At 41.5% G+C, this 26,735-nt stretch overlaps 1 protein-coding gene across 4 annotated transcripts in view; it reads right to left on the bottom strand.

Moving 5' to 3' along the window:
* ATP2C1 (ATPase secretory pathway Ca2+ transporting 1) overlaps positions 1 to 26,723 on the bottom strand; it is a 100,370-nt gene extending 73,647 nt beyond the window's left edge. For 2 of the 4 annotated variants that reach the window (XM_015281756.4, XM_046931768.1), the window contains exon 1: positions 8,775 to 8,972. The gene's annotated coding sequence lies outside the window, so the exon portion shown is untranslated. Of the gene's footprint in view, positions 1 to 8,774; positions 8,973 to 9,227; positions 9,387 to 11,778; positions 12,254 to 14,879; positions 17,537 to 25,990 lie in introns of those variants that run through there. The other 2 variants (XM_046931754.1, XM_046931756.1) reach the window with 2 other exon arrangements.
* Between the last annotated feature and the right edge of the window lie 12 nt (positions 26,724 to 26,735).

Here is a 26,735-nt window from a genome sequence, read left to right as displayed (position 1 = left end):
TCTTCCCACTTAAATAAAAGGGAAAGTCCTTCTCAAATTGAGTCTGATCCCAGCAATTCACTCTTGAACGTTTAGCAGTTGCTCTTCAAAATATTTCTCAGAGAAGACTAGAGAAACATAACAGGAGAATTTAACATGCATCATGTCATATTTGACATACATTTTTCTCCTTTAAATTAAGAAAGCATAAACATACTTCATTGAAATGGAAGTAGCATCTTCTCATAGCACAACTCTCTTACTTAAACCTGCTGTGCAGTATCTCCTGCTATATTTCTTTACAGCTTCATGCATATGTACATATTTTTTTCTTTTTTAAACACACTTATCATTCCCAAGACAATTCAGGCATTTGAATCAAACCAAAAATAATTGACCTTTTCTCCAGTCTTCTCAGAGTCTATAATGAATACTTTCCTTCCTTCCCTGAAGCCCTTCCAAATGTTCCCCAAGGAACCCCTGGTAACCACGGCAGAAAGAAAGGGTACTTTGACATGGGCTTTGTAAGGGGGCAGCTTGGGGCCCCCCTCTTCTCGCTTTAGGAGATCTAAACTGTCTTATGGTATATGCATTGTACTCCTAGAAAATTCTAGGTTTTTTTTCTTCTTATCTTGGTGAGGATCTTAGGTTTGAAGTTGGTGAAGCAAGCAAGCAAGTACAGGAAATACTGTAAGGGTATTATGTGACTTATCCTAGAGCTGTCAGTGTGAATCTTAACAATGACAGGGTATACAGGATCTAATTGAAAACACATAGGTACATGAGTTGAAAGCTGGTGGAGAGTAAGGACCAAGAAGTACTGAGCACCTGGAATTCCAGGTGCAATTAACAGTTCATTTGCTGAATGAATTTTTTTTCATCTACTGAAAAAAATGTTCCCTACTTCATAAGAAACTCAACTTCTAAAGGCCTAGCTGCTAGGCTGGTTCGTTCCTGTGCTGATCAGATAACAAGAAGAATGTGTTGGAAACCTACGTATAGCAAAAGGAAGAACCGGCGCAATAGTTTGGAGTTTAGAATAAAAGCTTGGCCAAAAGGCTTCTGAATTTCATGTAGTAAATCAGCAAATGTCTGACTTGAATGATATTTGAAAGTAAAAACACACTCAGAAAATGGATTCTGGAAAATTATTCTCAGTTTAGGCTTTCTCTGCTTATATTTCAAAGGATACTCTTCCTAGCAGCTGCATGTCAATCTGTTCTTTCTGCTTTTTACATGCTCTAAGAAATATTTTAGGATTGAATTAGCTGTCAGTTTTGGATAGCCTGGATCTATAGTGCAGATAATATGCAGCCACTTTAAAGACATCAAGCAGAGAAGAGTGCACACATTATGAATGGATGATCAAAAAAGTGTGCCTAGAGAATGAAACAGAGTGATATTTGCAGTCCTATTTTTTATTTCAGAACCTAAGGATGTGTCTAACCAGGAGTGCCCATAGCCAGATGTATCATCATCTTACAGAGAAGAGCTGCAGAAACACAAAAAATATGAGACAGACAACGTTCACGAATACAAAAGCTTTTGTATGAAGTTCTTACTTGAAAAGTTGCCAACTGTTTAGAGTAGTCAGGAGGGAGACACAGAGGGAAATAAGAGACAGAGTACAGAACAGCGTACAGCAAAGAAAGGGTGAGCCTTCCTTGCTTTTACTCCATAGAGGGGAAAAACCAAGTCACAGGATATCTGAAACACAGGAAGGAGGTAATTTTTTAAGTTTTCTTTTCAATAAAATAGGAAGCAATTAAAACGTGGATTTTTTTTTTTGCCACAGGTCATCTCAGAGGTCAAATGCTAAGCAGATTCACAAAAGGATTGGACACTTAAGCATATAATGAGGACATTCATGAGAAATGGTTCAGGCTGGGATACAACACTGTATGCTTCAGGGCATAAGGCCTTAATCAACTCTAAGGAATTAGAAACCAGGCTATTATAAGCAGTTATCCTGGCAGACAAAGAAATAATGATAATTTATTTATAATGCTTTTGACCCAAAATATAAGGGGAGGATGTAAGCACAAAAGAAAATATGAATAGAATTAGCAAAACTACAAATGAATAAAATATGATGACTTAAGAAAACAAAACCTCAACTTTCTTTTTAAGGAAAGAAAAGAGCTGAAATATCAGTTCATCAGCCAGAAAGAAATGGAGTGATTCTGAGGTTAAGCCCATGAAGGTGCAAATATGAGGAGGCAGAAAAAATGTTCCAAATTTGCAAGTGGAATAGAGAAAAGCTTCATAATTATAGAGAGGGTGTGAACAGAACTGCAGCATATTGAAGAAATGAATTATGTTTTTTATTAAAACAACTGTAAGTGAACCAAATTATGGAGCAGATGCAGTACTGACTGGTTAAAAGTTTCATTAACATAAGATCTTCTCTGAGAGATTCAGTTTGCCTCATTCATTTGCTATTTGTTCTTTCTCATTCCAAGCCTTGATGTGGTTCAATTCTTGCACAGGCAGAAGGTAACAGAGAAACAATCCTTCCCCAGCAGCACTGAAACTTATTGATAGGAAAGGCTGATGAAACTTGAATTATGTGTTTGTGCACAGAAACAATCACTTCAGATGTGTCCATTAGCAGGGTCCACAGCCAGGAATGGGCACAGCTGTCATGCAGCTACAATATAGGTTGGTTGGGGCCCTAAGAGCCAGAGCCTGAGCTTAAAACCCGATTCTGGGTGAAGAGAGCATGAGAGACACTCACTGAGTCCTCCCATCTCTCTGCCTATGGCCATCACAAAGAACTGACTGAGCAGAACAAGTACAGTGTCTCCTAATGGACTGCTTCCAACAATCTGCAGGCCAGTAATTTCCTGCACCAGAAGTGGTACCACAGATGTAACAGCCCAGATGATTTCTCCTTGCATAAATGTATGTAATTCCTCTACAAGTCCTTATAAACACTTGGCACCCATGACATGTGATAGCAATGAATTACACTAAATAGCTTTCCTCCATCTCTCTTTTTTTTTTTCTATGAATCAATAAGAGTTCCTTGAAAAAGCAAATACATATATACATTTGTGTAGATAAATGACTGCTGAATTCTTATGAGTGACTGAGAACAGGCCTTGATCTGGTACAGCTATGGAGTATGAGTTGATTTGAACACTTTGCTACTACCACACACGCAAATATCACATTTCAGGCTCAGAGATACAAATAAAAGGATTCTTGGAAAGAAATGATACAATGCTTTTTGTTTTTGTAAAATCTGGCAGCCAAAATGTTGAGCAGATAAAAGCAAAAGTAAAGGGCATAATCTAAGTAGAAATTTTATTGTGAAGAGATACCACCAGGGACTAAGCAAGCAGGGCAGTCATAGAGTCAGCACCATTTATCAGTGCAAAAAGACTCAGCACTCCCATTGTAATCTTCTGTTTCTATGGAAAAGTTATTCTGTTAGCTTTCTACCCATTATGATAAATATGACACAATGATTATGCACAAATACCCTTTCCAAACATAATTATGCTCTCATGATAGAGAAACAGTACATAATTTGCCAGTCAGAAGATATTTAAGGTATGGTTGGAACAAACCTATCTTACTGATACTCCATATGGGTTACTTAGTGCAGCATGTAAGTGGGAAATGCTTAGTCACTCTATGGATTATACAGAAGATTTGAGAAGTAACGTTGCAGTACTGGGACAGATAACTATATCAAAAGAGTATCATTTACTGCTGGTACCAAAATGCAGACACATTTTTCCCCATTTCTCTGTAGTGGGAACGTACTCATGTGGGATTACAATACTGTGCCCTTATACCTCCGTCACATTGCCTTTTGAAGAGCAGGAAAACTTGCCCCATCCTTGAATATTTTTTCTTTGGACAGAATACATTAGATTGACAGAGTGGTTTTCAAACTCAGCTTTCTGGTGAGCCTGTTGCCAAAGCTAGTTGGGCATATGTGCTATAGGACTCAGCTTAAGGCTTAGCTTGCAGCACACTTCCAGCCCATCCTTGATTTGCTTCAAGCAACTTCAAGGTATTGATGCTCCCCAGTGTCTTGGAAGTGAAGTCACTCTCTTCCCCAGTTGCCATAAGCTCATGCCAGTGACTTTGAAATAGTGATGAATAAGGAAATTTCCGTTCTCCTCATGCCTCCACATTCTTTTGTTCCTCTCTCTCTCTCTCTCTCTTTTTTTTTTTTTTAAATTGAAATATCTAATTAAAAACTACCTTGTGTGGAACAATCAACTTATTGAATACACTTGAGCTGCTGTGATTGTTGGGATGGGGGGTATAAAGAGGTATGTTCCATGCTTTCATGAGAACACTTATTAAGCAGGTTCCTCATGGAATTAATGCTGTCCTAACTGTAGTTAAAAAGGCATCTCACCTTCCCACGTTTTTTCTATTTCGAGCCCATCGTCAGCAGCTGGATCACTCTATCACACCATAGATGCTCACAGTGCATGTGTAAGACTGTTCTCCTTCCGTTCATTTTTCCAGGGCATTCCATGAAATAACATGATGACATTACCCTATGATTTACTACTGTTCCCTTTTGCTTCTCATATCTCTCTACTGCAGAGTGCAGTAAGCTAACCTTCTGCTCTGTTGTCTCAATGCAATTTCCCTTATCACCTCGTGGGAGCTAAGTCCATATCTTCTTCATAAGCCTTTGATTCTGCTTTAAATAACAATCTTCAGATTGACTTTACAAAAAAGTGCACTGTGCTCCCTGCTGTCAATACAATTTGGTTCTGTAAATAGATGTATTATGATACTCTTAGTAGAAAATTATTAACAGTGCAAGAAAACAACATTTGCCTAAACTGTCAATTGTCCACCTGGGAAGCCTGAATATCAAAAACATCTGTATTTATTTTTATACTATATCACAATTTGAGTCAAAAGTACTGTTATTTCATTCTCTTGATTAAATGGGCACACAGAGTGCCTGTTAATGGAAATTAAATAATGTACTGTATGAGAGAGGAAAAGGTTGCTGAGATAGAAATAAGTACTTCTGGTGAAAAGGAAAACAGTCCTTAATATCTATGTTTGTGTGTCAGGTAGAATATTCATGTGTAATTTACCTGATGCATTTGCAAGAAGTTCTCACAAGACTCAAAGTCGAGGCAGCTGGAAATGCAGACCAAATCTCAGCTAAGGGTGTGGGATTCTTTAAGGCCCCGTACCCAGTCGGTCTGTTACAGCCACTATGATGCAGTGTACGCTGGTATTCTATTAAGTGGATTTTGCTACCACTGATTCATTGCATCCTGATGACAGAATAGCCATATATAAAAACTTTTCCTGTCCTCTGGCCTAGATTCTAGCTTAAAACTGATTAAGGTTTGGTAACAGACCTACTTCAGCATTTCCCGAATATGGCACAGGCAGAAGAGAAATGTTTCTTTCTCACACTCATTACCTGGACTTCCACTCTTCCAGTTGCCTCCCCACCTTACTAGTAAATAACCACACTGTAATCACAAAATGGTTGCAGTACCATACAAAACCGCAGTGTTCTAATACTCTAATAAATAGTTATAAGTTGCATCCATCATCAAACATTTTAAATAAATCATTCAAAATAACTAGTATTAAATTAGAGGATGCACTTAACTCCATCTTTTAGCTACTTGCTCTCACTGAAAAATTGTCTCATGTATTTTATCCAGTGATGAGCACATATGTAGAGGTAGCACAGATAAAAGACATTTATACGAATAAGTTTTACTGTATGTGTTTTCCACAAAAAGTATGAAAACAAAGCCTTGCCTCCATTCTTAGATTCAACTGTGACCCTCCCTACCATGAGCTGAAGGAACACTAGAAGGCAAAACAGGCATCTCACAGGAGCGCTGCATATGCTGCACCTTTTCTGCAAATGAAAAGCTTCCGCTCCTACAGCTGACATTACAGCGCCATTGTATAACCACAGTACTGAATCTAAAAAATACCGTGAAAGTCCAAACAAGGGATATCAGAGGATATCTTCCAGTGGAGATGCTTTGATATGAATCCAGAGTACCTTCAGTGAGGTTGTGCCAGGGTTTACACTGGGATACTATAAAATGCCATTTATTAATGGGGCCACATGTTCAGAAAAGACACTGTTATTTGTGTTACCACTGTCAAGGTCACAAAGTACTCATAAAATCATCACTTATAATGCTATGCTTTTTTTCCAGTCAAGCAGCAGTGCTCAGAACTGAAGTGTTACTGTCTTAGTTACTTTTCAGTTCTAAAATGGCTGCAGTGAACAAGGACTGGCAATGTTCACATACTCTTTCATAGAATCATAGAATCATAGAACCACAGAAGGGCTTGGGTTGGAAGGGACCTCAAGGATCATCAAGTTCCAACCTCCCTGCCACAGGCAGGATTGCCAGCCACTTGATCAAGTACTCAGCCAGATTGCCCAGGGCCCCATCCAACCTGGCCTTGAAAGCCTCCAGGGACAGAGCATCCACAGCCTCTCTGGGCAGCCTGTGCCAGCAACTCACCACTCTCTCAGTAAAATCCTTCCTCTTGATATCTAATCTAAATCTCCCCTCCTTTCCTTTAAAACCATTGCCCCTTATCCCATCACTATCTCCCCATATAAAAAGTTGTTCTCCCTCATATTTATAAGCTGTCCTTAAATATTGGAGGGCCTCAATGATGTCTCCCCACTGCCTTCTCTTTTCCAGGCTGAACAAGCCCAGTTCTTTCAGCCTGTCTTCACAGGAGAGGTGTTCCAGTCCTCCAGTCATCTTTGTGGCCCTCCTCTGGGCCCTCTCTGAAAGCTCAACATCTTTCCTGTGTTGGGGGCCCCAGACTTGGATGCAGTACTCCAGGTGGGGCATCACAAGGGCAGAATAGAGGGGGACAATCACCTCCTTTTCAGCCAAAGGACAATTCAAATTTTTCAGTGTAAGTATCATTTCCCCAATTGCACAATTGTCGCAATACATCATTTCTGTCAGGTGAACATAGCAAACAAAGACTATCCTCTATAGCAACGTGTCATAAAGAAATACTGTTTACACAGAGAGTAATTTTGACTGAGATGAAAAACAGAAATTCCTAAGCACTAGAAAAATAACTTTTCAGGTAATCGTGGGCATATGATCTCTACTGTCAGGGAAGTCACTCTGGAACTGCATTCCTCCCTCTTCAGCATGAAATTCTGACTGTACTGAAGACAATGGGAATAACCTTATTGATTCTACTGAGAGCAAGTTTTCAGCCCAGTCTTGTTAAAGCATTAAGTTAGATGAGCATTTACCGAGTTACTCCACTAACAGGTTCCCTTCTGAGCTTGCGATCACGTTTGGAGTGCTCCATCCTCACTTCACCTACAGCCCCCAGATAAAAGTCAAAGATTCCATCTGAAGCAGCAGAGCTGTTGATAAATATGATCAAATCACAAAATTCAGCCCGGCATTAAAAAAGTGGTCTTGCTTCCAGTGAAATGAGTGGTCATCTCATTTCATGAGATGAAGGGCTAAGGTTAGAACGCCTACCACCTCTGTAACTACTCCTGAATTTTTCTAAATCTTCTCAAATTCTCTGACTAGTTTAAAGCCTTAAACTTCTACTAGATAACACAAACGACAGGTTGGGCAAACCAGTTTTAGTATGCATCACGGCAAGTTCTACTGAGAGCTTTATCAGCTGCTTATAAATGCCTGAGGAGAAGGTTGATAAAAACAGCTACGCAGAAAGATTAAATATATTCCCCACGCTGACATTCATATTGACTCAGAGCTCACAAAAACCTCACAAAGTATTAGCTGCAAAGCAGTATCCATCCAGACTGCTCTTTAAACAGATTACATGTCATTCTGTCAATCAGGACCTTTTATCAGAAATAAAACAGGTAGAAGTAAGTGAGAATGTACAGACAATTCCCTTGCCTCAAAATTTGCTGCTTTTACAAACACTACACACTACTACACGAAAGGTCACAGAAAGAATGATATTTGGATGAATGGGCTGCAGACTGCAGCAATAAACATTTGTGTTCGTCCTGGTAGCTTATTATACTGTGTGCCAAAGGACCAGAGGAACACAGAAGAAGGTCTCATATTCCCACTCTTACGAGTTGGCAGTAAATGGCGCACGTGGGATGCCTGGTAACATCTATTTGCAAACACATACATATCAGTTGAAAAGTAAATGGATAGAAAGGCTCTGTAGAAGTTACCTACTTCAGTGCTTCTCAGGTTTTTTTTTTACCACTTGCTCATCACATCTTAGATGACACATATGCTGAACAATTAAAAAAAAAAGAAACTGTTAGAAGAAAATGGAGCCAAATATAAGGATTCCACTGATGGACATTCTGCAGCTTCCACAAGCAATGCTCAAAGCAAGCTAGTGCTCTGATGACAAGTAATCTGTCGGTCAGAATGTGGCTCCTGTGATTCACTCATTTAGCAATTTCTTAAGAAAATGAAATAAAAGAATATAAAAACCATGTATATTTCATACACTCTTTCATTCTTCTCTGCAAAAGAACTTTAATTTGCAGAGAGGAATTAACAAATAACTAAAATCTAAACATAAAAGAATGAAACATTGAAAATCATTGATCCTTAAGAAAATATAAATGACCTTACTCAGCCCTGCCCTGTAAGTCTACAGAAATGTTGTGGTGCTATGAAGTTAAATCACTCAGGGACTAGCATTATTTGATAATACGGCATTATGAAATACTATGATACGATCCTTTCACATTTGCAACTCTAGGATCAGACCTTTATTTATCCACAAGGAACTGAAAGGAAGTTTCACAGTATTATTCTAGTACCTACCTGTAGATAGCAGAGAAAAATGACTGTTACAGCTGCACAGCTGGCTAAACCTGTTCAGAAAAGGCTTGGCGTGGGAGGAGGAGTAACGCTGTACCTCGGGAATTAGGGATCACACGCTCCTGTTGTTGGCACATGAAAACGTGTAGAAAAATATGACAAAATCTGCCTTCAACTCTTAAGAGAGAGCCAACGTGTCCCATCTGGTATGCCAGGCTTACATCAGGATATGTGTGCTGCAGTTTAGGTGCTGCCACGAAGTGCAAACAAAGGTGTGGTATGTGGGAGGTAGGCGCTGTCAGCAAAAAAGCAATTTGCTCCATGGTAGTACTGTTCCTTGGGAAACCTCTAACGAGGTAGCAAAAGCAGCATAAACGGTCATCTCTGGGACAAATTTTGTGCTATGAAACCAAATCCCTTACACTCCAGAGAATACAGCCAATCCTGTCTGATTACCTGGGAGCGTCCATCACCCTTTTTTTACTGACTTGTCAAAATCAGCAGTGACGTTCTTGTATAGAGCCTGGGAAGGGGCGAGGTCAGTGGAGATTCCTCATTTTGGAATTCATTTTTCCTTCCCATCCAACACAGTCCTGGTGCTTTGACTGGAGCAGTCTGTGAAAGATAGATTATATCAGCATGGTTTCAAAATACATTTGCTTGTTGTGTGCACATGAATATGAATTAATAATACTTAAAAGGGCTTTGGTGCTAGTGGAATCTAGCACCGGTGGAAGCAAACATTGGACATGCAATGATTCTCTGCAGGGAGCTAAGGACATTCTCTCTTCCTTTTATATCAAAAAGCAAGATAATTTTCTATCAGTTTAGCTTGCTGGACATGAGATGAAAGACAATAAAACAGCTAGTGATTAAGTATGGTGAGGAAGCAAATTATTAAATATGAAAAATATTTTTTGTCAAATAATGCTCTGAAACAAGGCTTGTCACGTTGAACTAAAGGCTGACCTTCATGCTGTGTAACCTTCGTTTGTGAACCTCAAGTAATAAAAAAAAAATTCCTTCTTAAGCAAACAGGCTCATGTCCCCAGATGCTGATTAATTATAGAGAAAATTCCCTCAAGCATCAGATTATTTTGTTATCTGAAATTGTTCTTTGGCATATTTCTGTGTACAGGTAACCAAGAACACGATACGGTGCGGATGCCTCCTTGTTACCTTAGCTAGTAACTCCAGAAACTAGTACTACACTGTAAGGAGCACTGTAGCACAATTAGCTATGTTCTGGACAAAATGAAAATAATTTGTATTTTCAAGACCACGCAGCTTCTAATGACCATTCTAAATTATTCCTTATTCCACATGAGAAATGTCTGGCCTACAGAATTATCATATTAGCCTTACACTGTGGGATAATTAGAAGCTAAACGCAACAGCTCCGAAAGAAAAAGAACTCCTTCCAACGTATATTCTTCAGAGGATCGTTTGAAGAATTCGTATGGCAAACTGACCTTGTGCAGTGCACTGATATTTTTCAAATACACTGGCATTTTGTCAGTCTGATGTAGTCAGTGTGTAACCTTCATACCCTTGGAAAACGTCTACTGAAAATCAAAGTAACTATTCAGAGCAATGTCATAAAATCCAAACCATGTGTCAATTCAAACCGCCACTGCTATAGTACAAACCTTTTAACCAGGATTTTTTTTTAACCAGGGCATCTCCCTGGATGCTAATTTAGCACAATTATACTTAATGATAGTGAGACTACTTAGCAGAGATGCATTCATTCAGTGACACAGGGAGATTAGTATTAGCAAGCTTTTAAATCAGCATGAAATGCCAAACTTCACTTCCATCACGAACACAGATTCCAGCATTAACGAGGAAATAAATGCCAAAGCAAAATGAAATGCTGTGAGTAATCTCCTTACTGCCATATTTCTTTCTTTGTTGGTACTTTATGCCACAGTGACTCTTTTTAGAAACTTTTTTGCCTCTCCTTATCAGGATAGCTGTTTAATTGCCTTGGCTTTCTACCAGTTTAGAGCATTCGACTGAATTAATGTTGAGATTTGCTGAGCTTTACCCACACAGATGAGCAGATGCGGCATTCCTGTAGGTCTTTCAATAAGAAAAACAAAGCTCGTGCATTGAAGAGTATAGGTTAAAGCACTGAAGAAGATGCCTTGCAGATATTATTAATTCCTTAGTGTACCAGACTATCTGTCTTTTCAATTTTAAATCACTGCTACAAATCACTACTGGAAGAAATTTCTGACTTATTTATGTTAAGTGATTATCTCTGTATAAGATGGATGTGAGAATTAAGGTACAGAAAATAAGAAAAAAATTAAAAAATAATTTAGAAGTCCAAAACAAACAAGAAAAGGTGGCTAAGTCATTATTAACAATGCTCAGCAAGTAGGCTGGCTTTTTTTTTTTTTTTTAGCCAGCAATGTAACACCAATTCAAATTACTCGAGGAATAAGGGCACAAACTCAATTTCCATTTATCCCTGCAGGTTATCTTTGTGCCACATAAAGAGAGGAAGAGATGTCTACTGGAAGAAAAAAAAAATAAAAAGGAAGAAGAATAAATTAATTCTAGAAAAGAACTAATGAACAGTTAATTAGTAGCCTTTCTTTTTGCAACCTATGTGTAATTTCAAGACCTAAAGCAAAACCTGGCTGTTCCTGTGGAGATTTCTGGGGTGTGCAAGAACAGGATGGTCCTTTTTGTGAGGTCTGTGCCTGAACACAATCCCCTTTCTGCTGAGTTTTGCCCCTGCTGCAGCAATCCCCTGTATTCCCCACTTGCCCATTCTCAAATCAGAGGGCTGTGCTGCTCACTCTTGACCTGGATACACTCAGCTGGCCTAGGACAACATTTCACAAAAGGGAACTTAGTAGTCAGGTTCTTTTTTTTTTTTTTTTTGGCAGAAAAATCATTACTAGTGACATTTCCAATTTGTTTTATTTCAGATAGTGCAAAGGAATGGGAGGAAGAGCTACAGCACCTAGGTTTTGTTTTGTGCTTCACGAACCTGAGAGTTTTCTTCTTTTATGGTATGTTTTACGTGTTCCTTGTCTCGCTGACTAAGCCCTTCCAGTGAGGATATGGAATTTCCTTCCTGCACAGAAAAAAACTTCCTGTCTCTTGGCATCTTTTGGAGCAAACATGCAGGCCCATTTCTCAATTGCTCAGCGCAGCTCTTACAGGACCACTTCCTTACTCAGATAATGGCCTCAGCCTGCTGGCTAAATCATAGCAAGAAGTTTATGAATTATGTTGAGGATAGAAATGAGCTTTTGCTATAAGGATAGACTTCTGTGTGATACTTTCTTCAGTGGATGAGTGGGATTATCCTCTACTCCGCTCTCCAGTCACTGAGGAGTCAGCCGTGTGCAGCTAAGCCATTGGTTATATTCCCTTGTTTCTTCACAGCTTCTTTTAGGACCTGTGTTCCACTGGACTGCCCCCGAGGAGAAATATACACCTTGGCACATCAGTTCCAGAAGCTGTAAAAGTGTAATGAAGTGAAGAGAAAACAATACTTGAGTAAAAGCACAAATTCCAGCCCCCTTTCCTCTCCATTTCCACACCAGACCTAAATTCCTTGTAAAGGACACACAGATCTTATCCTCTCGGGAAAAGAGCCCTGAAGACTGAAACATTACACACCTTCCCCACTTGTCTGTACCATCTTCCTTTCACTGCATCATCGGTGTCCTGCTGCCCTCCTCACCACCCCCTCCACAAACATCAGTGTCTCCTTCTATGAAGAAGCAAGTCTCCCTGCACACGACCTCTGAACAAGAAGATGCTGCAATCACAAGTTCCTAAGCCTGTATTTTTATATATAACCTGCCCGTGCTAGTTTTGACAGGCAAAAGAAACTAAACTGAAAACAATACTGAAAACTTGGCCACACTCAATGTGTATAATGTAGTGACTTGCAACAACTCTGTGTTACTCAAATCTTATTCCAGAATAGTTACAGAATGCAAATGCCCCAGAGAAGTTCCCAGACTTTCCTCCCTCCTACAAAATTATGGAAAATTTCTTGTAACATAGGAAGGCAAGTGTACAGAAGACAAGTATGAAATCTGAATATAAACAATGTAGGATCTCCTGAGTATTTTCTGAGTAGTTTCTGAACTTCCTAACAAGCTGTTAATAATGTAAAGAATTTCAAACGATGAACAAAGTGCATGTTGCTTGCAAAAAGAAAAAGTGATTTATTATTTATAAGAAGATCTAGCAAATAAGTACTAGATGCCAACTCCCTGCTAGCTCAGGCCATACTGACAGGTTGCTGAGAGTACATATCAGTTTTATCCCCCGGTTTGATTTGGTTTGATTTCATTCATCTTGGTTTGATTTCATTCATAATTGACAAATTCATTCATAATTGACAAATCCATTTGCTTTTTCTATTTGCAATAAAACACCGTGCAAACAAAATTTGGGAATACATACATACAGAAAATCTTGTATCAACATGGACTGGCTGCCAGATTTGGAACTGATTCACTCATTAGTTTGAGAGTGATTAATTTAAATCCCTGATTTAAAAACAGATCTATGAAAAGAGAACTGGCAGTATAAACAGCACTGCAGACAGCTAGAATTGTTCCTTCTGCAGACTCTGTTCCTGTAAAGTACAATGGTGCAATATAAAATAAGGTGATGATGTCGAGGTGATAAATTTCTTAGCCCTTCTTGCAATGAAAAATGATGCTTGTTAACATCTTGTCTGAGGAAAAAGTGACTAAATCCCAGTGTTTTAACTCAGAGGAACAGGAAGAGATGGACAAATAGGATACAACAGGTATATTTTTTACATACCTACATTTGGAAGCTCAGCATGCTGCATGTACACTATTTGTAGTCAGGACGCAGCAAGCTAGATTGCACTTTGGGTTTAGAAAATAAAAGAACTCCCTGTGGGGAATTCAGTGGTTTGTGGGTTCAAGTGTATCTTGACTAGAGGCTTCTCCCAGTATTGTAATGTCACACCTGGCATTTGCCCTCTCCATACACCTCTGGCCAATATGCATGAGAAACCTGTAGGAAACCCTGCCATGGCTTCCCAGGCCAGCTGCCCTGATTGCTTTGCAGCTCTCCAGGAACAGTACAGGAGGGAGCCTACATAACGAACACACTAATAACAAAATATGAGGACTAATGCTGGAAGTGATTCTTGATACTATGGTTTGTTTTGAAAGAAATTACGAAGAAAAGAGGTCACAGCATTTTAAAATGCTCTTTTGAATAGATTAGGAAGAAAACAACCCTAGGAGATCTTTTTTCTTTTTTTTTAATTAGGATTACAGCTGCATATTTCCCCTTGAACAGAATAAATACACATCCTCTTGCATCTTTGAACTCTTCCAATGTCAGTTGTTTGCCTTGGGATACTGCCCTCTGATTCTGCTAAGGCACTTCCTTTCTCAAAGTCAAAATCACAGCAGTATTTTAATTGATAGAAAGATTACTGGAAGCTCTTGTTTTAATTTATGTACATATATAATCATAACTATGACCATTATCTAGATGACCCTTTCATCCATTTACATCTGGCCAGACATGGTGGAAGCTGCCAGTTCTTCATAGAAAACGATAAACAGCCAACTGCAAAATACATGTTTGGGTTTTTTTTTTCCATTCTCCTTTTCCTTTCAGAAAAAAAATTGTCAGTGAAATTCAACACGCGTACAACACCGTCTGCTAAGACCCAGCATCCTGTGCTGCCCAGGCAAATTGCCCAGGTATTTGGAAGGTGCACAGTTGGTGACTGATATTCTCCTTGGTGAACTTATTTTGTGAAGTACTCTTGCAGCCCCTAGAAAATTCCATTCTACTATTTCATAGGGGCACATGCAACATGAATAACAGTACAAATTTGCTGCACTGCTCTGTCTTTCTAGGTAAGAAAACTGCCTCTTCTTCCTATTCAGTATTACAGGCTGCCTATGAAAGTGAAAAACTGCTATAAACATACCACGTAGCAATCACCCACCATGATTTAGAAGAGATTTTGGCTGTTTTACAGAAGCCCCGTGACACAGAGCTGACCTAAAGTGATTAACACTGCCTTCATTTATATTCAGATTAACAACTGAAGGGAGAAATCCTACAGACCTCATCATTAGTCCCTCCACAGCAGTTCCACCTTGATTTGGAGTAAATTGAACCCCGCTGGTATGTAGAATCAGAGGGAATGGCTTCTGACTCCTTACTTTCTGCCTAGGGAAAAAAATATTATGATGGTAATACCTGACCAACAGGCACATATAATGGTCCAGTTTTGCTGGGCTTATTCATGGCTCTCCAAAGACATAAAGGGCAATTTTTTGTTTCTTTAAAAGAGAGAGAGAGAGAGAGAGAGAGAGAGAAGAAAGAAATTGTTTTGCAAAAACTTTTTCTTCATTTTTTGAAATAAGCTCATGGCAATCTGTCTTCATTTAAACTGTAAGGGAACTGGCTTGGGTCCTGGAATAGACTCTGGTTCCTTTTAAAACAGGGAAATAGTTCCTAAACACATTGAGCTGCCTTTTGGAATTTATGAAGCAGAACACAAAACTAAGAGCTGGCAACACTTGATGGTAATGAGGCAGTTCTCACACGAGAGTCCATTCCAGGATCAGCTAACGATGTTTTCCAGCAGCTGGAAAATGGAATCATCTCCAGCCTGGGAATGAAAAATCTGTCTTTAAAATTATCTGCTTTATACTCCAATATACAATTAGTTTAAAATGGAAGCGTAGTAGGATTGTGCTTTTTACTGAAGGAAGAAAATATGTTTTCTTTGTACAGTGCTGCTGTGCCAGCTGAGCTGTAGCACATGGTGGAAAATGGGTCTAGCCTGTGCTTTGCTCCATGTTTTGAAATAGCTAATCCTGATCTTGTACAGGGCAAAAACTGTCCTTGTATTTAACGAGCACAAGGACAGAGATTGTGCCTCGCTCTCTGGTGCAAAGAAGACGCTTTTCTTTTGCTTTCTGACTCGTGCTGGGCCCTCCCTGCCCTTGCAGACACCGTTCCATTTCCCTCTTGCTCTTGCATGACTGGCTCTGAGGCATTTTCTTACAAAGGCACATTTGTTATCTGATGTAAATCCCCAAATGGTACTTCCTACTGTAATTTTGCCATCAGTTGGTTTCACAACTAAAGCAGGGCCTATGAGGAGCTGTAAGTCTTTTTCCCACCTCAGAGCTGGAGCATGGCTGCCAACACTAAGCCACTTGCTGCATGTTAGAGCAGTGATTCCTACCCACCAGCTCACTCTCACTCTTCTTTCACTACTCAGATTTTGACCAAAGTCTGCTGTGTTAATACTGTTTTTCAAGGTCAATGTATTGGTCAGTCAGTGGATACATATATTAGCAGAATCTCTAAATGATTCAGGGCTGCACCATGTAAACACCATCACCTCAGAATGTGCAAGTCCTGTAGGAAGCATTTTCCTCCTAGGCTGCTCTCTGTTACTCTTCAAAGTATTATTTTCCAAAGATGTTATGAGAACTATTTTACTTCACTTGCAATTCCCAAGTTTAAAAGAGACATAAATCAATTAAAAACAACCAAGTGACAACAAAACAGATTAGCATTCTACATGCCCTTTTTAAAGAGTACAGAGGGCCACTGACCACAACCCTCTGCCTGTGATCATCCAACCAGTTCTTTATCCATCAAATAGTCCACCCTTCAAATCCATACCATGTAGAGATAAGGATGTGGTGTGGACCTGTGCCAAACGCCTTGCACAAGTCTAAGTAGCTGACATCAGTTGCCCATCCTTTGTCCACCAACACCATCACTCCATCATAGAAGAACACCAGATTGGTCAAAAAATGATCTGCCCTTGGTGAAGTCAGGCTGGCTGTCATGGATTACCTTCCCATCTTGTATGTATTTTAATATAGCTTCTAGGAGGACCTGTTCCATGATCTTCCCAGGTATATGGATGAGTCTTCCCAGCCTGTAGTTCCCCAGGTCTTCCTTTCTCCCTTTCTTAAAAATAGGAGTGATGTTTCCCTTTTTCAGCCACTGGGGACTCTGTCTGTCAGTCATGGCCTTTTAAATATGATGGTGAGTAGCTTGGCAACCACATCAACCAGTTCAGGACCCTGGGATGCACATCATCCGGCTGCATAGACTTGTACATGTTCAGCCTCATGAGGAGGTCTCAGAGTTGCTCTTCTCTTACAGTGGGAGGGATTTTCCTCCCCCAAACCCCACCTAGAGGTTCACAAACTGACTGCCAGTGATGACTGAGGTAAAGAATTTATTGGGTACTTCAACCTCTGTGTCTGTTGAAGCCAGTTTTTCCTTCTCATTTATGAGAAAGGGTATACTCTTCTTTGCCTGCCTCTGCTGACCAATGTACTTGTAGAACCCCTTCTGGCTATTTTGCACTTCTCTTTTCAAGTTCAGTTGCATCTGCACCTTGTCTTTCCTGATCCCATCTCTGCACAGCTGGACAGCATCCCTGTATTCTTCCCAGGCCAACCACTCACCATTCTTGCTTCCACTGCCTGTACGTTTCCTTCTTCTCCCTTGGTTTAACCAGAACTTCCTTGTTCCTGCTGGTTTCCTGCCTCCTCTGCTTGATTTCTTATGCAGGGGATGGAGAGCTCTTGTGCTCTCAGACTGGAAGAGCTGCCAGCTCTGTTCCATTCCCGTGTCCCTAAGGACAGCTTCCCAGGGGATCTCATCCAGTAATTCCTTAAACTCTCCAGAAATTCAGGATCCTGACTGCCCTTTGCCAGGCCCTTATTTCTCGAGATCACAAACTCAATCCGAGCACAGCCCAGAGCGCCATCTACAGGCTCCCCTTGACCAGGTGGCCTATAGTAGACCCTGACCATCAGTTGTTCATTTATTTTTAACCGGACTTTATTGGTCTGGTTCTTAATTTTAACCCACAAACTCTCAACCTGTTCATGGCTGTTCTTTTTAAAGGCAGCTCTTCTCAACCTAACCACTTCCTAATATGGAGGGCAACACCCCCACCTCTGCTGCCCTGCCCATCCCTTCTAAAATGTTTGTAAACCTCAATCATAATATTCCAGTTGTGTGATTCATCTCGCCATGTTTCTGTGATAGTAATTAGGCCATAGTTTTCTAATTACACCATGCTTTCCATCTCCTGCTTATTTTCCATGCTGCATGCATTGGTGTAGAGGCACTTCAGCTGGATTATGAGCTGTGGTACGTTCTAAAAGGAGTGCTCCCAAATTCCTCTGGGACAAACCTGAGGTTTCCCCCTGCTGCTTCCCAAAGTGATGGTGATCCTTAGCTCTTCTCTGTCATTCAGAAGTACGTCCCCTTCCCCCACCGAATCTAGTTTAAATCTCCGCTAATCAGTCCAGCCAATTTGCTGCCCAGAACATTCCTGCCCATCCAGGTCATTTGCACCCCATCCAACATTAACATGCCTGGTTTCTCAAAAGTGCATCCAGGATCATAGTAGCCAAAACCCGGAGTGTGACACCATTCACACAGCCATTCCTTCAACTGATCTGTTCTCTCCTTCTACCCAGGTCCCAGTCACCAAGTGAGAGGATCAAGGAGAACACTATCTGTACTCCTGGAGCCTTTAATATCCTCCCAAGAGACATAACCCCTTTAAATACTTTTTTATTTCCTCGTTGCAACCTCCTGAGACCTAACTTGAAAGAGTAGGGGTGGATAGTAGTCCTCTGGCTTTATCAGACCCGCTAGCCTCTTCTTGATATCTCTCCTCTCCAGATATGCCTTATGCAGGGTGCAAATAGGAGTGAGGTTACAGAAAACAGGAAATCATGAGGAGTGTGGGGAGAGCAGAGGTGAACTGCAGCCAGCAAGGATTTTTAAAAGAAGTACCTCTTTAAGATGGAGCTGCATGTACTTTCTTGCTGAGGCTTGCAAACATTAGCAGCCTTACTGAGGTCAACAGCCAAGCAAGCTGGGCAAGGCAAGCAGTGAGTCAAAGCCAGCAATGTTGTCATACTCTTACTTGCCATTTCAAAAACACAAGTTAGGAATTTCTAATGCGAGAGTACTCTGTAAGTTAGACAAAAAGCATGTTTTCTTAAAGCAGGTGGGTTGGGAAGGCAGAGGTTGAAGAAACTTGAAAATACTTGACTGGAAATAGTGTTGAGGAATCACAAAGATGGTAGACTGCTGAACCAACATACGTTTTGCTTCAGCTGGAAAATATGAAATGCTGGCAGGAAAAGAAGCAGGTATGTCAGCTGCAAAGGCCAAACTGAGAGCAAGGAACAGATTGCTGAAGGAAGATACCCAAGTAAGTCAGCCAACTATTTATTATGGTTTATAGTAAAGCTTGGCCCAAAGCCCCAAACACTTTAAAATATACTAAGTGAACAGTAAAAGTATGAATGAAAATGCAGCTGTAGCTTCAGGATAATTTTATAGCAACTTAAAATTATTGTACTTTAAAGAGCGACTAGCAATTTGAATTTCAGAGACAAGCAAAGTAAGGGGCAGTAAGCTCTAAATGAGAAAACAAAGAAAGAAAATCTCTCCCAACAAACCAATACCAGTAGCTTTCCTGGTGATTGCATAAATGTTATTGAGATACAGAGGCTGCAATTCCTGGTCCATGTGTCGACCAGAATGTATGGGTTTGCATCGAGCTGCTGGCTGAATTTTAGCCCCCATCTACTAGAACTCAAACAGCTGTTAGCAGCCATTTCATATCATGTTGTCATGGCTCAGTGAGAACAACAACAACAACAACAAAAGTATTTTTCTGGTGTTTGCAAATAGAGTGATATGGCTGAAAGATTAGGTATGCTTTTCTATGCTGGAGACAATCTAATTTAACACTCTTGGACCCAATTTTACCTTCATTATAGCCAACTGACAACTTGCCAGAGAATTCGGTGAGCAGAAATCAGATCTCTTACTGTGAGCAGACAGAAAAAGAATAAGCTGCTACATGTGAGAATATGATTTACCCAGCATGTTAAAAATAAGTGGATTTCCAGCAGTTCTATGATACAAGGGTTCTTTAAAAACATTGGAGTGGAGAATTAGGATGCATACATGACAGCGCATCAATATGAGTAAAGCTGAAGCGCTCAGGAAAGTTGCAAAATGTTTGGTGAACAGCCTCACACTAGGGGATGTATTGGAGGTGATTTTCTTGAACCAGTGGAGAGAAAAGAACAAGAGAGAAGAGCCTGAAAATGGGAGAAGGCAAGTAGGAAAATAAAGTTTTCCAAAAATGGGTGCACTATTATTTTAAGATCCCCTTATTATCACTAGCTTAAGTGTAACTGGATTTATTAGAGAGTGTTCAGTCAAGAGCAGTAGGGCTTTGCTTTGCCCTTTCTTACTCTCTGGCTCCTGCCAGAAGTAGCAGCTGTGTTGCAATTCTTGAAGTACCTACTCATAAGAGCAAAGCCTGTAGGGAAGCCTGGTGCGTTCCTTTTCACCTGCTTTGTGTGAGAGGAGTGCAGCCTTGGTTTATTACCTGCCTCCTGCCACTCCTTAAAAACCGAAGAGCTTTTCTTTGTATTTGTGTAGTTACAGTAGCTATGGCAGCTGCACATTTATTTATTAGTTGCAGCACACACTAAAAAGCAGGCCGGGTAACTACAATGAGTGGAAGGTGAATATATGTGCAAATGTCTATCCAGAAAAGCCAACCTGTTCACTGAGAGCACGTAATGGAGAAGCTAATAAAAAGTAGAAACTGCCTTGTATTTTGCCATTAAGCAAGATGATAGACTAACAACTCTGATATTGCCCCTGTGAACACAGTAAATGCATACGTCTAACTGATATATCTAGCTATCCCGGCCATCTGATTACACATCATTCACCACAGACAGGCCCACATTAACCATTTTCTCCTCAGAATTGAATAACCAAAAGCGTTGGCAATACTAGGTGTGATATGCAGACTGGAATTTAGAGCTGAATATAATGGCTGATGCAGGGAAAGTTCAAACAAAAGACTCTAGAACTGGATTTCCCTGAACTTCCAGTGTTTTGGTGAGGAAGGGTAGGAGTGGAGGAGAAAGGGCACTGTTTGATATCGCAGTATAAACATCACTGCTTCTGTCTGTACCAGGGGGTTGACATTAAAACAATAAGATGCAATAATTCTAAGTGAACTAAACTCACAACCCAGGATCATCTGCATGTTGGATGTACGTTCTTGTTCTCACACTTTTCTCATGGGGACGCACCCAGTATCACAGTGGTTGCTCTGGCACAATGGTTCTGGAGATAGAAACAGTTATACTCAGAGATGGGACTGGCCATAACTATTTATCTGCCTTCTTTTCTGATTATATTTTACTATAAATAATTCATATATAACCAATAAAACTATTATAATACCCTCATAACTAACACAGGTCATACAGATGTTTCCAGCCCTGCATCACCTCTCCAGATGTTACTATTCCAAATCTTCTGCCAGGTGCATGCTGGGCAGGCTGAATGCTTAACGACTGAGTTACTTTGGTATGTTTTCTTCAGCCTACCTGTTCTCAAAGAGCTCACACTCATGTGATCTCCCTTAGAAGGAAATCCTTTTAATTTGATACAGATTTCACAGCAATCAGGATATGTTTGCTGCTTTTTTATTATTATTATTCTTGGAAATGTGTTCATTCCCCCATTCTGTTCTATTCTTTGCCTCTAAAATTCCAGCAAAGGATAATTTAGTAAGCACCTGCATTTACAACATTCAGCCTTATGTTACCTGAAGCTCGAAGGAACCCTTCTATTGTCTTGTAAAATTACTATCCGCTGAGACATAAACCTGTGGGCTACAGAAGCTGAAGCCCTGGAAATGGTGAGCAACAGATTTTTATGGTAGGTCTCTGTTTTCCATAAAATCTCTCTCTAAAAACAGACTTCCAAAACTACTGAATTAGATCTTCCCCAGTTCGAATCACTACAAAATAAACAAATGAAGCTCAGCTTCCAGCAAAGCCCTGCTTGCTTGCTGCACGAGTCCTGGAAATACTTCATCTTTTAGACGGCTCTTTGCTAGATGGGGCACCTCGAGGCGTCGGCATTCCGGTAAGAGCAGCAAGGCAGAGGAAGCACTGCCACCCAGTGGCTGCCGAGGGCAAATCGCCGGTGGGCCAACCTGCAGACTTGGCTTTCTTGAGATTCATGGCTGGACAGTTCGCTTAGGCGAAGTTTCAGGTCTGAACCTGTAGATTCGAATCGTACTGAGCTCAGCTCATTGGGCACAGCATTGATATTTGTAGCGAAGATCAAGTTAAATAGGTGTTCAGGGAACACATCCCCGGAGCCTTGTTTTGTTTTTGTACACAGAATTCCCAAGTGAAACCAGACATATTCTAAAAGAAAGAAAAGGTGTTTGACTGACTTTGGGACTGACTTAGGCCAAGGAAGTATGGCCTTTAATTGATTTATGGTCAATGCAGAAGATCCATTCTGAATCTGAGGCAAAAGAATTAAGTGTTTATGTGGGGAAAATACATGGGTCAAAGAGTGGGATATCAGGAAAATGTTCTCCACCAAGATGGTGGTCAGGCACTGACCTTCCATTGTGGTTTCATACAGTCCCCTTCCAACTCACGATATTCTATGATTCTATGAGATACTGAGCTCACTCTTTAAGCTCAAAAGAGCTGAAATCTCTCTTCTTGAATTTCAGTATGTTTTGTGACACAAAAAGCACAACATTCTTGCTGTACCCTCACTGCAAGGGAGTGTCTGGTTAGCGCTACACCCAGCTTGTATGTTTAGGGTATGATAAAGCTTGCTTTTACAGTACCCTCCTTTGTCTTTTGAATCCCCCAAAATAAAAGTAGCCATAGACACAGAAGCATTAGTATCATAGCATCATAGATCATAGAATTGTGGAAGAGTTTGGGTTGGAAGGGACCTTTAAGATCATCTCGTTCCAACCCCCTGCTATAGGCAGGGACAACTCCCTCTACACCAGGTTGCTCAAAGCCCCATCCAGCCTGGCCTTCAACACATCCAGGGATGGGGCATCCACAGCCTCTCTGTTCCAGCATCTCACCACCTTGACAGTAAAAAATTTCTTCCTAATAACTAGCCTAAATCTACTGTCTTCCAGTTTAAAGCCATTTCCCCTTGTTCTGTCGCTATATGTGCTTATAAAAAGTTTCTTTGCAGCTAAAACAGAACATGTAGGTGACTGGTATCAATTTTGCTTCAAATAAATACAACTTTCCTCTTCCATTCAGCTAAAGTCAACAGATATACTAATAAACCTATTCAAAGGCAAATACGTATATATCCAAAACACTGACATAAAGAACCATTTCAGTGAAAACCACCCAGGCCATTTGCAGAAAAACACGTGAATGTGAGTTTCAAAAGCTTTGTTTTGACTCCAAGATGCTTGAGTGGAATTTTGTTGAATCTACCTTTTCTTCCAAAGCAGTTTTGGTTTCATACAACATAAATGCCTCCATAAGCTGTGGAATTGATTAACTTCAGACTTTTATCCATAGGAAATTAGGATAATAAGCATTACATTAGGGACTCCTGGCGAGTTCAATGCTGGCCATGAAAATTTTAAGCTTGCCAAATTAATACCCTCTGTTTATTTATTTGTTATTTTTTCCTTTGTTGCATAATCTTGCATTCAGCACTTTTCTTGGTTCACAGACAACCATTTCCACTGTTACAGACAACCTGCTATTTCTTCTGGATTGCATTTTGACCCTTTCCCACTCATTTCCAAGCATGGGGTGATCTTTCACAGGTTAGTAGTTTTAGAGGTCTGTAGGAAACAATACAGAGAACAGTGAGTTTCCAGGCTATCTCTGATCCCCATCCATGATCTAAATGAGATTACTGGTACCACAGTGGTTTTGCTTTTCTGCATCACAGCAGTCAGAAAATGTCATTCAGAAAGGCAGAACGATTTGCATAGCTACCCACAGATGTGTTCTTCAAAAGGAAAGCAGATTTGGGTGCTGGGGAAAAAACATGGCGATATATTTGGCAGCTAATTTAATTTTCCCTAACCTCTTATGGAATTTCCACTCTGTGCTAATGTAGGCTTGAGAAGTCCTTCTAACCAAGTGCTACTGCGTCCACAGAAAGAATACATCATACCTACAAGACAGTAACTGCTTAGCTGGGAGCAGACTCTGCCTACAATAGCTACAAGTAGTCCTCAGTGCTAGACAGCCCTACTCTCATAGCCTGGGGACTACATTTCACAGTTAATGACCTTAATTCCTGCAGGCAAAGGGGTAAGCACAGCTGGAGAGCAGTTTGACAGATGCTTCTCTCTGGTTGTCTGAGGCTTTGACCACACTGCCTCTGGCATCTCTTCACAATAGAGATAGGTGCTCAGCTATGGGGAGAAGCACAAGCACTCACGCACTCTGTTTAGGGAGGTTTAGGCTCTTAGGTTGCTAGCAGCAAGGTGTTTCCTGTCCAAATAGCATGAGAGGTGCGTAAGCAGGAGGGGCTGCCAATGGAGATTTTCTGATTATCTAGATAGTAACTTAAGAAAATGCCCAGCTTGCTAGTAGCCTGAAAAAGAGACTTCCAAGGGCCATTCGGAGGGTACATGAGCAAGCTGCAGCTCTTGAAGGGAACTGTGGCTGAGTACTGATCTGATGCCTGCAGGTTTTGTACTTCTCACTCCTCTAGCACTAGCCTCAGCTCTACCACAGCCCTGGACCTGAGCTGAGATTTCTGCTGAGCTCCAGCAGCAGCCTGCAGGTAGAAGTCCTCCCAGCAGGAAGCCCTCCTACCACAGTCCCAGCACTCTGGGGACAGCCTGATTAAGTGACCTCGCACAAGGCTGGTGGAAATCATGTGTTTGAGTAAGTTCACACTTTTACTGATATAGGGAACCAAAATTTCATTTCTCTAGTAATGTGAGTGTGACAGAGAGCAATGAAACAACACAGAATCATAGAATATCCCAACTTGGAAGGGACCCACGAGGAACATTGAGTCCAGCCTCCAGCTCCACACAGGACCACCCAAAATCCAACCCTATGTCTGAGCATTGTCAAAATGCTCCTTGAACTCCAGCACCTGGGGCCGTACCCACTGCCCTGGGCAGCCTGTTCCATGCCCACTGCCCTCTGGCACCCACCCCCCAGCTGCACCTCCCCTGACACAGCTCCATGCCGTTCCCTCGGGCCCTGTCGCTGTCACACAGAGCAGAGCTCAGCGCTGCCCTCCGCTCCCTGTGAGGAGCTGCAGCCGCCATGAGGCCTTCCCTCAGCTCCTCTGCTCTGGGCTGAGCAAACACAGGGACATCAGTCATTCCCCGTAGGCCTTCCCCTCTGGACCCTTTGCTGTCTTTGTAGCCCTCTGGACACTCTCTAATAGTTTTATGTCCTTCTTGTGCTGTGGCACTCAAAATTGCACACAGCACTTGAGGTGAGGCTGCACCAGTGTGATGTAGAGTAAGACAAACCATTTTCTTTCCCAGCTGGCAGACAATGCATGGGAAATGCAAAGACCATGGGAAGCAGGGCAATATTCGGCTCAGGGCTTCTCCTTGTTCTCAAGCATTTTCAGATTAAACAATAGAAAGATGCTTTTTTTTTTTTTCTTTTTTTTTTTCCACTCTGACTTGCTATGAAAGACCTTCTTCTTATACCACAGGTACACAAAATCCCACTAGAACAGACACAGTAGGGAAGTCATATAGCCAGGCTCCTCACAGGTACCTAATGCTGAGCATGGGGAGAATGAAGCATGGCAGCCATGCTGCCCTTCACACAGCCAAGAGGATGTTCTGGCTGATGCATCTAAAGCCGGTTCTACTGACACATCTGATCTCCCATTAGCATTTCTGGATCCCAGCAGTTTACACTTCCTCAGTACCGAGCCCACAGAAGCAGATATCCCATGCCTCCCATCAATGCTGAGCACAAGGAAGGTCTGCTGTGCCTGTTGCAGACACACAATGTCAGTACTGGGGCCTGTCCTATTTAATGTTTTTATTGCTCTGGACAAGAGGATTGAGTGTACCCTCAGTAAGTTTGCAGACTACACCAGTTGGGAAGAAGCACTGATCTGCCTGAGGGTAGGAAGGGCAACAGGGTTCAACAACACAAAGTGCTGAGTACTGCACAATGGTCATGGCAACCCGAGGCAACGCTACAGGCTTGGGGCAGAGTGGCTGTAAAGCTGTATGAAGGAAAAGGCTCTGGGGTTGGTGGTGGTGGACAGACAGCTGCACATGAGCCAGCAGTGTGCCCAGGTGGACAAGAAGGCCAACAGAATCCTGGCTTACTTACCAGAAATAGCGGAGCCAGCAGGAGCAGGTAGGTGATCGTCCCTCTGTGCTCAGCACTGGTGAGGCCACACATTGAGTGCTGTGTTCAGTTTTGGGCCCCTCACTGCAAGGACATTGAGGCCCTGGAGTGTGTCCGGAGAAGGACAATGGAGCTGTGAGGGGTCTGGAGCATAAGCCTGATGGGGAGTGGCTGAGGGAGCTGGGATTGTTCAGTCTGGAGAAGAGGAGGCTCAAGGGAGGCCTGATCGCACTCTACAGCTGCCTGAAAGGAGGCTGTGATGAGATGGAGGTCAGCCTCTTCTCCCAGGTAACAGTGATGGGATGAGAAGGAATGGCCTTAAGTTGCACCAGGGGAGGTTCAGGTTGGATATTAGGAAACATTTCTTCAGAGACAGAGTGATGGCATAGGCTGCCCAGGGAGGTGGTGCAGTCACTGTCCCTGGAGGTGTTCAAGAACCGTGTGGAGGTGGCACTGAGAGACATGGTTAGCAGGCACGGTGGGGGGGGGGGGGCTCGACTAGGTTATCTTAGAGGTCTTTTCCAACCTTAATGAATACGGAGCAGCAGATGCACGAGGAAAATTGAAGAGTGGATGGGAGGAGCTGAAGTGTCTCCCTGCAGGAAGGATTTTACCAGGATGGCAGCCCCTCTTTGACAACGGGGATAAGAAACCGCTGCCCCCAAGGCACTGAGCAGAAGCACCCCGAGCTCAGGGCGTCATGTCGGCGCAGGATGTGAGCTCACGG

This window comes from Gallus gallus, chromosome 2, assembly GCF_016699485.2.
Source record: "Gallus gallus isolate bGalGal1 chromosome 2, bGalGal1.mat.broiler.GRCg7b, whole genome shotgun sequence".
Classification (NCBI taxonomy): Eukaryota; Metazoa; Chordata; class Aves; order Galliformes; family Phasianidae; genus Gallus; species Gallus gallus.
The sequence above is the reverse complement of the archived record's forward strand: the minus strand, read 5'-3'. Positions and strand labels throughout refer to the sequence as shown.